The sequence below is a fragment of the Corvus brachyrhynchos genome, unplaced genomic scaffold (genome assembly GCF_000691975.1).
Source record: "Corvus brachyrhynchos isolate BGI_N302 unplaced genomic scaffold, ASM69197v1 scaffold80, whole genome shotgun sequence".
In the NCBI taxonomy this organism is placed as follows: domain Eukaryota; kingdom Metazoa; phylum Chordata; class Aves; order Passeriformes; family Corvidae; genus Corvus; species Corvus brachyrhynchos.
The window spans coordinates 6224444-6237286 of NW_008236769.1; positions in this window are offsets into that span (position 1 = coordinate 6224444).

Genomic DNA, 12843 nt, shown 5'->3' on the forward strand with positions numbered 1-12843 from the left:
TTCCTGCTGTTTTAATAAGACTTTTCCTCTTAGAAGAAATAACTAATGGTGTCACATTGTGGGGTGGCTTTTTCGCAACTCTCAACAGTTGACAATGCTAAATGACTTTCACCAGTGACCTGAATTAAACTCAACAAGAACCTAATAGCCACAACTTCAGAGGCCCTCTCTGTGCATGTACAGCTTCACCTGCATCAGCTGGGGTAAGTCATTTGACTCACCCGAACATAGAACTGCCAGCACTGAATTAATTCACCAAATTGACATTTATTTGGATGCCACATTTCAGATGTTGAACTTTGTCCACCCTCACTACTTTGCTGCTGTTATCCCTGAATAGCACACATAATGGAACTGCAAAACAGTGATGTCAAAACCATTTATGTAAAACAGCATATTTACTTAAAGGAAAAAGTGTTTATTTGAATAGAGCACAAAATTTCATGGCCTGGAAAATCTCATTAAAGCATATAGGTGTTACTATTTTAGAGTCAGAGACACTGAACAAAATTGAAATTCAGACTTTGCCTTCCCCCATTCCCATCCTAGAATAATTTTGATACCATTTGAAAGTCATCTCAAACTGCCGTCCACTTACTCTCTTCTGTTTTCCTCTATGCTGTGACCCATCTGCAGGTCTATCTACTGTCCTTCTACTTTCCTCTCCTTTCACTTCTCTTGTACTCCTGTACTTTCCAGAGTTTTTTACCTTATGTCACTGCCAATCTGTCTCCTAAGGCACTAAATCAGCACTTGTGGAAGGCGATCCTGCCCTGACTGGCTGCTGCCTCTGGAAGTGCCAATTTGGCTCAGTGGGCGGCTGGCGGCCAGATGGCAGCAGCAGGACACTTTTAAAATCTGTGATTCTTCACTGTCCCTGTAGAAATGGTGAGCTTGCAAGACCCAGAGTAGGCGATTCTGTTTATGTACTTGTATTAAAAATTAATGTTGGAATGATTTGTTCAGCTGTACTGTTTTCAGTGCAGTTTGCCCAAGTACTGAGTGCACTGATTTATATGTTTATCAAAGCTAAAGAGAATGTTTTCAGTAGAAAATGACACCATGTGATTTTCTTTTTAAGGTTTGAATTTTGTTAGAAATTCTGATTTCCGGCTGTGGCTAAGTAGTGGGAACCTGTGAATAATCTGGAGAGAAACTCGGGCTCACCTGTGCTTTGATGTAAGCACAGGCCATGGTGTTTCTGGTGTTTGCCTGGGATGGAAGGCAATGCAGCAAGCTGGAACAGTGAACCCAGACTTGTTGAGACCCAGGACACCAAACTGAAACCTGGAGGTGGAGCTGCATGCAGGGCGTAGGCAAATCCCAGTGGAGAAATCTGCTCCATGATCAGTGCTCTGTGAAGAAACTACATACAGAATAAAAGATCTTGAATCTTGCAGAGCATGTAGGATCTGAGCATACCCTGCAAAGTGAAAGCACAGTCCAGTGCTATTCTTCTGGGAGAGGCTTTTGTGAATTGTGCTTATGGGGGGAACTGCTCTACGTCATGTAAAAACAGACACTGGAAATCTGCAGGCTCCTTAGTTTAGTCATAGTTAAATATTTTAACATGGCCAAAAATATCCACTATTATGCGTAAATTGTTGGTCCTCTGGTAAGTTCTTTCCAGACGAAAAAAAAGTGTACTCTAAGAAGTTGTTAGTGGTAATACTACGAGAAGGAAATTTTTGATCTCAGGTCTACAAAAAAAAAAACTTACACAAGACTTTTACAGTGCTAGAGTGATAGTAATCTTTGTTTTATTTCTCGCATGGAAGGTCTTGCAGAACAGAAATGAATGGACTATCTTAGACTGCAATAATGAATGAACTTAATCTACCTTTATCTAGATTTTGCAAATATTTTACTGTTAGAACTTTCAACAGAGGTGATGATTAAGTATTCAAGACAGTGTACTACACTCCAGGCGTATTTCAGCCAAGAGCTCCTGTATGTGGATACTTAGAATTACTCTTTATTCTATTTCCTGCCCACACAGTTTCCCTGATCCATTACTCTATCTGCCTTTCCTGTCTTTTGTTCACCATCCTTTTACTATGGAAAAAACTCCCTATGACTAAGACACTACCTCTGTTTTTCCAAATCCTCTTTTGAATACTGAATGCACTTTGGCTCCAGGTTTCAGACGATTAGGTAAAATCCTTCTTGCCTCTTTGAGTTCCTGTAGACTCATTTCAGCACCAAAGAATATGAAATCCTCACTGGAGGTAACCCTGAGGAACTCTGTGGCTAGAAAAAATATGGTGGAAACAGTGAGAAGAAGACACTGCAATGTTGCAAGGCTTTGATTCACCAGGTCAGCACTTCATCCCTTCCTAATCCATGGTACAGTAAAGCTGAAGTCCTTTATCTTCACTCACACACAGAGAAACACTCATATTTCAGCCCAAAGGACAAAGAAAAATATATATACCTTTAGGTCAGTGAAGACAAGATGTGAAGCAGTTTGCCTAACCTTTCTGGAATTTAAATTGCTTTGATACTAAAAGGAAACAGTTTAAAAGACAAGAAATCAAGTACATTTTGACCTTATTTTGAAAATTCAAGATGTTCTTACCTCTTACTAACCATCAACTGAAAATGAAATTCAATTTCTTATTTAATAAACCCCATTTTGCTATGACTTTACTTTGAATGAGAATTACGTTAGTTCTTTGAGCAGCATGCCTTTTTGTAGGACTATGGTTACTTCTCTGTTCTGGATCCCTTGATGTCCACCGAACATTACTTTTCCGCTTCTCAAGCTGACTGCATTTTTGTTCAAACTATCTGAAAAACAAAGTTTCCTCATTCAATTTCTTTGAAGAACTCAGCAGTAGACTCAACTGCAAGTTAAGTAGCTGGCCTCCAGTAACCAAGGTCAGACCTTTTACAGCCACCTGAATTTTTATCACTGGATGCATAATATCAGGATAAGTCACAGATATACCCTTCAAAACCTGTTTCTGTTCTCATCTAAAGCTTTTAAAAATGCATTTCCCCTGTGTTCCTTAAAGTCAGCTCTTGGTCAAGAAAGTTTTAATATTTTGTGGAAAGTATAAGCTCAAGGCAGACTTCCTATAAGGGATGAATACAATCTGGCCCAACAACAAGTCAGTATTCAAAGCTTTTCCATCTCCTTCTTCCTAGATAGTTCTAACACTCTTATCACTTTTATATCAAAGTGCTTTATAGTAAGTCCTTCATCGTCTTCTAGTTTGATCAAAACAAACCTGACTTTGATCTTCCCCATATGTGAGTGAAAATTAAGAAGTCTGTGCAAAAGGATTTAAATATTTCATCAATGAGAAAATGATTGTTTCTACCAGTGTCCCTTCCACACCAGAGCAGCATGTGAATTTACATTGATTGTTTTCAATCAAAAATATAGTTCCTGCTTTCAACAACTAAAGCTTTGCAAAATGGCTTCTAGCTGAGGCAGACTTCCAACTCCTTTCCTGGCATGGAAGTTCACTTGGCAATATTAGCCTATCCACATAAAAAAGTACAGTAATGCAGAGGCTGGATTGAGAAAGTAAACACTTTATATATAATGAGTCATGTCCTAAGGTGCTGGTGGAGGGAATAGATATTATTCATATTAAATTTGTATGAAAGAAGTCAGTGTATCACTCCTTACAAATATCTAAATTTTTTTAAAAATTTAATTTGAGTATAGGAAAGTCATGTCAAGAAATAACATTTGTGCTGACACAGGAGTAGCCAGAAAAAGAATAGAAATTTTATCACATACAGCAGGAAAAGAAAACAGCAAAACATCAATTTTGATTCAACACTAAACTTTCTTCTACAGTTCAATTGTGTCACTGGACTAAGATTTCATCTAAAGATGTAGGAGTGTAGGACATATTAGGTGTTCTATAGGGCCAGAGTTACTAAAATAACAATTATATACATTTCTATTTTCATTAATGTTTCACCTGAATGTTTCCACTTGTCATCAACAAATTAAGTTTCCAACCAAAACATTTTAATGGGGAAAAAAAAAAAAAATAAGAGGAGATTCTATGGAAGGAAGTCAATCTCTCCATGGAAAAGTGTTCCATCAGCTGGTATTATATTGTAAAATAATTTTGAGTAAATTTTTGGAAGAACCATTTTTATTTTTCTTGACTTGTAGACATTAAGTAATGGATAGAAGTGAGTAGAAAATGATAACCACCCTATTGCCACTTTAAACCAACCTTTACATTTTATAGCAGGGGTGAAATTAAGTTGCACAGAATTATTTAAAATCTCTATAACAAGGGTATTATTGTCTATTGAGCTCTAAAGGGTTGTAGAGTAATTTCTCTGCCATATGTTTCAGCTTTGGAACATTCTTGCTTTCATTCTCACTTGTACTTGGCTTGCATTACGTTGAACCTTTTTTGGGAAGTCAGTGTATCTATCTTCCATTGCGTTATCAGAATGCCAACAATTGAAGTAAATTAATTTTCAGGTAATGTTGCCTTCAAATAAAACTATGAAAAAAAAAATAAAAGGACTGCAGCTTCTAGAATTAACTGTGTGTAGGCTTTAGGTACCCATATTCAAAATCCAGACATTTTCTTACAGTGTGGCTACAGTTTGAGGAGGCAAACTTTGGTCTGAAAATTCCTCAGCTACCTGTATGCACATGGACATCTATGCCCAAACACCCTGGAGCTTCACTTATGCTGGGGCTCCAGTGTTGAGTTAAGTTTTCACCTGTACCAGGCATGGACACACATGGGAAAATAAGCTCCTATTCACAGCACCAACTGCTGTGAAACAGCACTCAAAATCCAGTGGTTAGAAAACAAACAATCCTCCACAAAACCAGTGTCTGATTGTTCTGTGAGGAACAGAACAGACAATGAATTTCTGTCTTGTCATTAGATTTTCAGGGCCAAGTTGCTCAAGGTCCTTCCCCCTTGCTCCGAGGTCCTAGATAAGCTCTTGCATCCCTGGGTTCTCTAGTGCCAAGTAAGGGATGAGCTCAACCCTCGAGGGAAGTTAACAGATGCTCTCAGTTCTCTGCTTAACTTCCTGCTTTAAATATGCTGGCAGGAATTAATTTCTTTAAAATCTTCACCTCTGTCAGGTTTGGTTAAAAGGTGTTAGCATGTAATTTGCTGGAAAACACACATACATTTATATGCATGTGCACAGAAAGGGGCCATGGTTTCCACTGTGAGTCAGTTTGCAGATATATATTACATAACTAATATGCTTATTTTCTATTATAACTTCTATGGAAGTTCTTTTTATGTAAAATAACAGGCAATTTGGTACTGTAATGCCTCAAATTTCTCATACTTCTTTGATCATATCTCCACTTTCATTTTTACTGTTTATATTTTTACACTGCTGCAAAGCCAGTAACCTTGTCAGCTCCAGTTAAATGCAGCTTCTTGCTAAACTGTTTTCAGTGGAGACCAGCATCTTTAAATGTTTGAGAAAAAGGGCAGAGAAATATTGTGAAAAAAATAGTATGATGTTTATTGACAGATGTTTATTAAAATGTATTTGTCATCTTCTCAAACAACAATCATAAATACAATTTGTAATCTCCAGTGGTTTCAGCCAGCAGAATAGTTTCTCCTTTTTCTTTCTTCCAAATGTCATAGTACGATTAATTCAGTATTGAGGTTTTGTATCCCTGTGGGATGTGATAAGATAATGGTAGTACAGACAGACCTAGTTAGACATAATCAGTTTGCAGACTGTTTTCATAAATATTAACAAGAATCCCCTCCAGACTACCAAAGCAGTGGCTTGTCATTTGCACTGCCTGCCAGTGAAAGTTTTGGTTGCTTAGGCACAAGCAGGCACAAATTAATCAGGTTTGACTGAGCTACATCCTAGCTGAATCCTTATCTTCTGCAACATTGATTTCAAAGCCTACAGTGGTTATTTCATATATCTTATCATTATTCAAGGCCCTTTGGGGGAGTACCCTAATTTCGTAAACATATTATGCTTTTTTGGAAGGAAAAGTGAAACATGTACTGCGGGGGGAACCTTTGTAATTTGTTTTGCTTACTGATATGCTGAGCTACTAGGACATCATAAAAAAAAAAATCCCAATGTGCACAATTATTTCCTGGCAAGAAACTGATATTTTTATTCAAATAGATAGCCAAGATCTAGATCTGATCCTCAGAAACTGCAGGCCACTTTTCCCAATTTTATTATTATATTATGTAGAGATCTGGGCTGACTCTCACCCTCTACCCAAATTCCGTGCATGATACTCAGGGTAAAGGGAAGAGCTGATGTTGGAAAGTTACTGTTTTCATTAAAGAAGGACAGGAAGTTCTTTGAGCATAATGAAACATGATGGTGCATGGGTTTATGAGTCAGGACTGATTGATTAGAAGTTTGAGAAAGCAGCAGCTCTAATTCGAGTGTCTCTACAGCTCCTGTTTATTAAACCTTCTCTAGTGTAGAAACGCCAGTAACAACCGGCAGGGTTACACTGAAGGATTTCCTTCACTTTAGGCATCTGTAAGATGTTCTTTAGCTCCCCAAATTCCCTGTCAGGAACCTTGGGAAGTTTGTTATTTTTTTTTTAAATACATCCACCCTGTGTAAGATTTGATTGAAAGAAGCAATTTGACTGAAATAGGCTTACTGATTGAAAAGGTGGGGAAAGGGATGTCTCTGACAGAGGCAGACAACATAATAACATAAGCTCTGTTCCCAGAGAAGGAAAAGTCTAATAAAGAAATCCTGTTCCTTCCCAAACCAAAGAGACAACTGTTATTTTTTCTATTGAGGTCAGAAACCACAAGCCTGCGATGAGCTGGGAGATAAGCACAGTTTGCAAGAGGGAAGGACCCAAGCACAAGATATCACCCCTTGACCAGGAGAACATTTTCAAAACTGAAGGAGAAGAAAGATGCAGGGAACCAGGGACAAGAAAATCACTCAAAAAGTCTGAGATTAGGGGAGACAGCAGGTAGGAATTTGGGTAGGCTGAAGTCAGATATTCAAATGATGATGTGCTGTGGACTGGAAAAAAATGCTATCTCTGAGAGAGCAGAATAAACTGAAGATCACAGCAACATTTGGAAGTAATTGTATTGAATTTATATGGGGCAGAATTCTTGTTATAGCACAAGGTTTGTGACAAAGAAGTAGAAAATAGCAACAGGGCTAGATGGATTAGGATGGGACATTGCTGAAACACTGCAGTTAGGGAATGTTTCAAACTGAAGATTATTTTTTTCTTGTGGGGCTAGGGAACCTGTTGCATGAATTTTTTTAATGCTAAAGGGAAAGGGTGATGGTTTTCCTGCCATGTCCTCTCTATATTACCTTGTAATCGCTTTCTGTTTCATTTCTTATTTATAGATTTTTACTTCTTGCCTTTTTAAATCTATTCCACTGTTCTGTTTCTCTTGATTTCACTTGTTTTTCAATGTTGACTGCAGCCTGTTTGCCAGCCTCCGAGTTCATTTCATGCAAAAACAATCTGAAATGTCACTGAAAAATGAAAAAAAAAGAGGCAAAATTGTTGTTTGATATTATCTTTACTTTTCAGATGCATTTTTCCTTGCATTGTGATTATCACTTCATTGACTACCATTTCCTGCCTTGCCTGCATTGCCTGAGGTGAATTTGATCATTGCTGTTCATGTGATTAATATTTTGAATAAATGAGACAAGCCAAGTATTTTGACCGGGTTTCAAAAATACTGTTACTGTGTGGTTCAGAAGTACCACATTGATGGCCTTGATGGTCAGGCATCTCTTTACACACAGGCCAGTAGAAGTAAAATCTTCCCAAAGTGTTACTGCTCATTTAAATATTAACAGTCAAAGGCCCTACAACAGGATTACAAGGAAAAACAAAAGCAGAAGAAGAAAAAAACAAAAACCAAAGCAAACAAACAAACAAAAAAAACCAAACAAAAAACCACCAGAAAATGAAACAAAAAAAAAAAAAAGAAAAAAAAGCCAAACCTAACATCAAACCAAAAGTCCTTTCTCCCAAATTCCTTAGTAGCCTCTATCCCATATTCCTTAATAAATCCTTACCATTGTTATTTTACCTTCTCTACGGAGCATGCTGAAAATGGGTTCTGCTTTTAAAAAGAAGATTATGACAGGTGTCTTGGTCTAGGTTTGAACTTGTAACTCTCCCTTTCTTTGTTGACTGATCACTTGAATAAGTAATCTGGATGTTCTTACAGCACTCTCCTGGGTGGCTGGTATTTGCATTGTTCATTGAACCTAAATAGCAAACACCCACCAGAACCTCAAACAAAAGTCAGGTTACAGATTGTTGTACTAACGCAAACTCCTCCTGCTAAAGGGAGGATTTACTTGAGAGAAGACAGCAACCTTTAAAAGGACTGATGGCTGGCACTAGGACAGGGACAAAGCAATTCAAAGTGCTGTGCAGTCACAGCTCAGAAACTGCAGAAGAGCCTGGGAAAGAACTTTGGTGGTTTTGTAGCCTGTTCCTTGGATAGAAGAAAAAGACACTGCCCATTATTGTGAGTTTACAATCTGTTATTCTGAACAGAGGCTGGTTGGTTGGTTGGCTGAAGAATTTTGAGTTTTAAGACACCCAGCAAATGCACAGTCATAATTCATTTTCCACACTCCCTTGAGAAATCACCTATCCCAGCTCTGCAGACAAAATAGTAAGATGGCATCTTACTTTTAGAAAAGACCCTTCTTAAATAAAAAGAGGAAGTATTAAAAATGCAATGGAAATTAAGGCACAGGGCTTAAAATATTAATTGCAGAATAATTTCGTCTTGCTTTATTTTCATAGATCAGACTCTGTTCCTGAGGAAACAGGAGAAGAAAGGCAGCAGGTAGCCAGAAGCAGAGAGTCAATGCTCTCACTTGTCACTGTCAGTGCCTGCTGTGTAGGTAAAATACCAGTCTGCCAAGAGCCAGCAAAAGCCTCAAGGGGGCAAAGTATTCCTAATGGCTGGGAAACTTTGGAAGCAAACAAAAATATGAAAGGGCAAAAGCCCTTCATTTTCCTTGTGCACTCAGACAGACTTTTCTCAGATGTCTTTGAATCTTTTTTTGTTTCAAAATAATTTTCAGTGCAGGTTGTAAAATACTGCTGCGAACTCCAGGGGATGCAGAATATACCTGGGTTTTGCTTGGAATTTGCAAATGAGGGGTAATTAACATAGCTGAAGTGCTCCAATTAATGAACTTAAAAATTTTGGAGTTTGTGTTGTGTTCAAGGAAGACCTAATATCAGTGCCTAAAACACTAGAAGCGTGTTAAATCTTTTCCAGTATCCTCAGTGTGACAGTAATCCACATTCCAACATGCACTGCTGTAAGGAACCCCCCAGCAGGCACATACTGCACAACCCTTCCTTCGCATCAGTCTCTTCCTGCTCTTCTGTCATTGGAAACGTGATCAGACCAGTAAAGAATTTTATGTCATTTTCAGTGCTTTCCAATTTTGTACCTGCCGTAGGCCAAAAGATAAGGCTTTCCAGAACATAAAAATCCAGACAAGGTCTTTTGATCTAAGGGTTCTCCCACTACCAAGGACAGAGTCTATGTCTAACCTACCAGGCACAACCTGATCACACAGGATTGTCTCCCCTCTTTTCATTCACACCAAGTTTTTTTAAGAGAAGGTGAAAGTATATGGAGACAAACATCAGCATCTCTTACTACATATTAAGGACATAGGGGATGGTTGTATTTTGGTCTAATGTTAAGTACAAAGCTGATTGTATGGAGGGAAGCCTTCAGAAAAAAAAAGTATGAGAAGGAACATGATATGTACCACAGAAAAAACTCTGGCAGACTCTGAACTTTCACCAAGAGCTTTCACTAGGACTTTTTTCCATGATAGTACAAATCAATATAACTGCACTATACTCACAATTTACCCCAGCATGGGAATAAAATCTATGCTTCATTTCTGAAAACAAATGAGAAAGCAGTGGGCAGAAAATCTCTCTGAAGCACTGATGTTTAATTAAGTTGAGGCACCCTGATTTTATTTGGCTGTACTGAGATTTGAGTAATTTCCTCATTTTTCCAACACTGTGGCCCATACCTATCAGTTCTCATAAACACTTTCCTCTTAATTTCAATATATGCTTTTACTATTCTAGTCTCATAGTTTCCTTCGAAGAGTGGCTCACTTCTCTCTTCTTAAGCAAGAAAGCACTGCAACTTTCTAGCATTTTCAGGGAAAGGTAGTTCCATCATTTTGTCATTATTCTTCTCAAACAACTACCATTTAGATCTCATCCCCTTGAAAATTTTGTAAAATGGATGTGGCATGCCTCCAAGACACATTCCTTTGAACTCATTTTTTTTACCATATATTTCATTCTTACCTTCACTATCTACCAGGGATTTCATTCAGCTCCTATGATAGACCAGGAAGACCTAATTCTATCTTCAGTGAATGTCTGGAACTCTAAGTAGCTGCCCTCAGCACCACAGTAGCAGACTGGGAAGCTCCCTAGGCGCAAATTTGACTCAACACTCCAAGTCCTGCAAAGTTTCAGTTTAATACATGATTTGATAAGACACAAGAAATTACTGGAATCATGAGGAAAGAGGGAAAAGTCATGTGAGACTATGAAGAGGAATCTAAATGAGCTTTATGTCTCATGTCTGAGAGTGGAATGCTTGTTACAGTCTTTATTTTTGATATCCAGCATGCTCTGCAAAGAATGATAACAGCCAACACTTATATTACAAAAAAAAAAGTAAAAACCAAAAAAACCCCACCAAAACCTGGCTTGAGTTTGAAAGAACATTTTCACTATGAAAATATCTTCTTGGTTTTCTGTACGAAAAGCTTGTTTCAATAAGAATTTCCCACACAGCTCTAACAGCAGGCAATAAAGCTGAGTGTATTGAACTAGAACAATGGAAATGTTTTTACGATGCATGTTATCTAAGAATGAAGGAAAAGTACTGGAGTGCACTTGCAGACTGACAATGACAACAGAACTAATAATGTCACTGAGAAATGTTTAGATTGGTTGGAGCTGGTTAACACAGCCAGACAGGACAGTGCAAAAAGCCAAAACATGTGCCAGAGCAGAGACAGATACAAAAGGTTCAAGGCCAGTCTTTGTTTTCAGGACAAGGACACAACTGCTAACCTCCTTTTTTTTTTCTTAAGTCTATTTCTTCCATGTATACTCAAAGTTCTTGAAGTGACAGCTGCTTATCAGATGTAACAAGTTCCTTCACTAAAGGTCTTATCCTGGCAGGAATTTTAAGCAGTGATTTTCCTTGAAGTTAAGACTACATGATTTATCTTTTTTTCACATAACTCAGAGAAAACCCACCATTTTGTCACACTTCAAACAGCTAGAACAATCTTCAAATTCCTAAATAGGTTTGTGAGAGACTGCCAGCATAAATTTAAAGATATACTGACTAGAAAGTGTGAAGTATATACCACATGTAGCCCACACTTCCTCTTAGGAATGGTTATGTGCCAATTACCTAAATTATTTCATATCCATGTCATATTTCAAGTGTAATCAAGGAAAAATTATGTTTTATTAAAAAGTGAAAAGAATAATAGTTATTTGTTCTGAAGCAATATGAAGGGTAGATGAATATGGAGTTAGGTTGTAATTCCAAGCAATAAATTATAACATTCAGAATAAAAATGAATTCATTATAGGGTCAGTGTTTGAGGAATTTCTGAGTAGGATTTTTTTGAGGAATTTTTTTGAGTTGGAAAAGGTAATTGATGCTTTTTGCATCTGATTTTCTATGATATTTAGCCATCAAAATAGCTAAGTAATTTTCAAACTTGGCATTTAAATCACCCAATTGCTTTTAGTACATTTCCAGTCTAGCTACTCAGTCAAAAAGATAATAAAAAAATAAACACTGGAAATGTTTCACATTTCTCCTCTTCTACAGTTATTAGTGTAGAAAATAAGACCAATATTCTATAAATAAAACAGCACATCTGATATAATATTTGCCTTCTTTAAAAATGTTGATGTGTCACTGTTAACACTGTCAGTAACTTAGTTATTTCTTGAGATTGACATCTGATTTTGATTGCACATGAAAAGATGGGGAAATAAATCAGAGCTGTTAACAATTCTGTTTTGAAGGAAAGGAGTGTTCTGTGCTGGAAGGGGACCGATTGGTACTTATTAAGATCAATAGCTATCACAAGAAATGTTTATCATGAAATTATTTTCTCTCTCAATGAAAATCAAACTTTCATTCATTTTGTACTACCACATAAAAATCCAAGTATATTTTTAGACTGGAAAGACAAGAAAAAGCAATTTTGCAATATTTTTAACTATCTCTAGGTACAAGCAGCTCATAACAATTTTAATAAATAAATTATAATGGCTTCAAAACTCAAATGCCCTTTTTCTTATGACATTTGTGGATTGTCATGTTGACCACGTCTCTGACGTTCATCCAGTGAAAATCTTTAAATATTGTGGCTATAATCCAAGTAACAGGAGAATCTGCAAAAAACATTTGGTTTAAGATTTCGAAACCATAGAATGTCTCAAAGAAAGTACCACATTACAGTATTACCAGAAAGCAAATGTATTGTTGAAAATACTTCCACAAAAATTTCATTTGTGATTGTGAAAAGACAGAGACTGAAAAAATAACCTTAAAACCCTTGTTTTTAAACTCTGAACACTTCTGAAAGGTTTTCATGAGATCCAATGCCCTTTGGTCCTTGCTTCTGCAGTAGCAGTAGCTCACTGGTTCTCTCCCTGTGGTGTGAAAGTTGAGCTTAAGGAACAGGACTTGAAGAGTAAGAAAGCTTGATTTATCTTTATATTCTGACTTTGCCCTTTTAGAGGCATTTCCAACAATTCAGCTTTCATAACACTGCAGAACA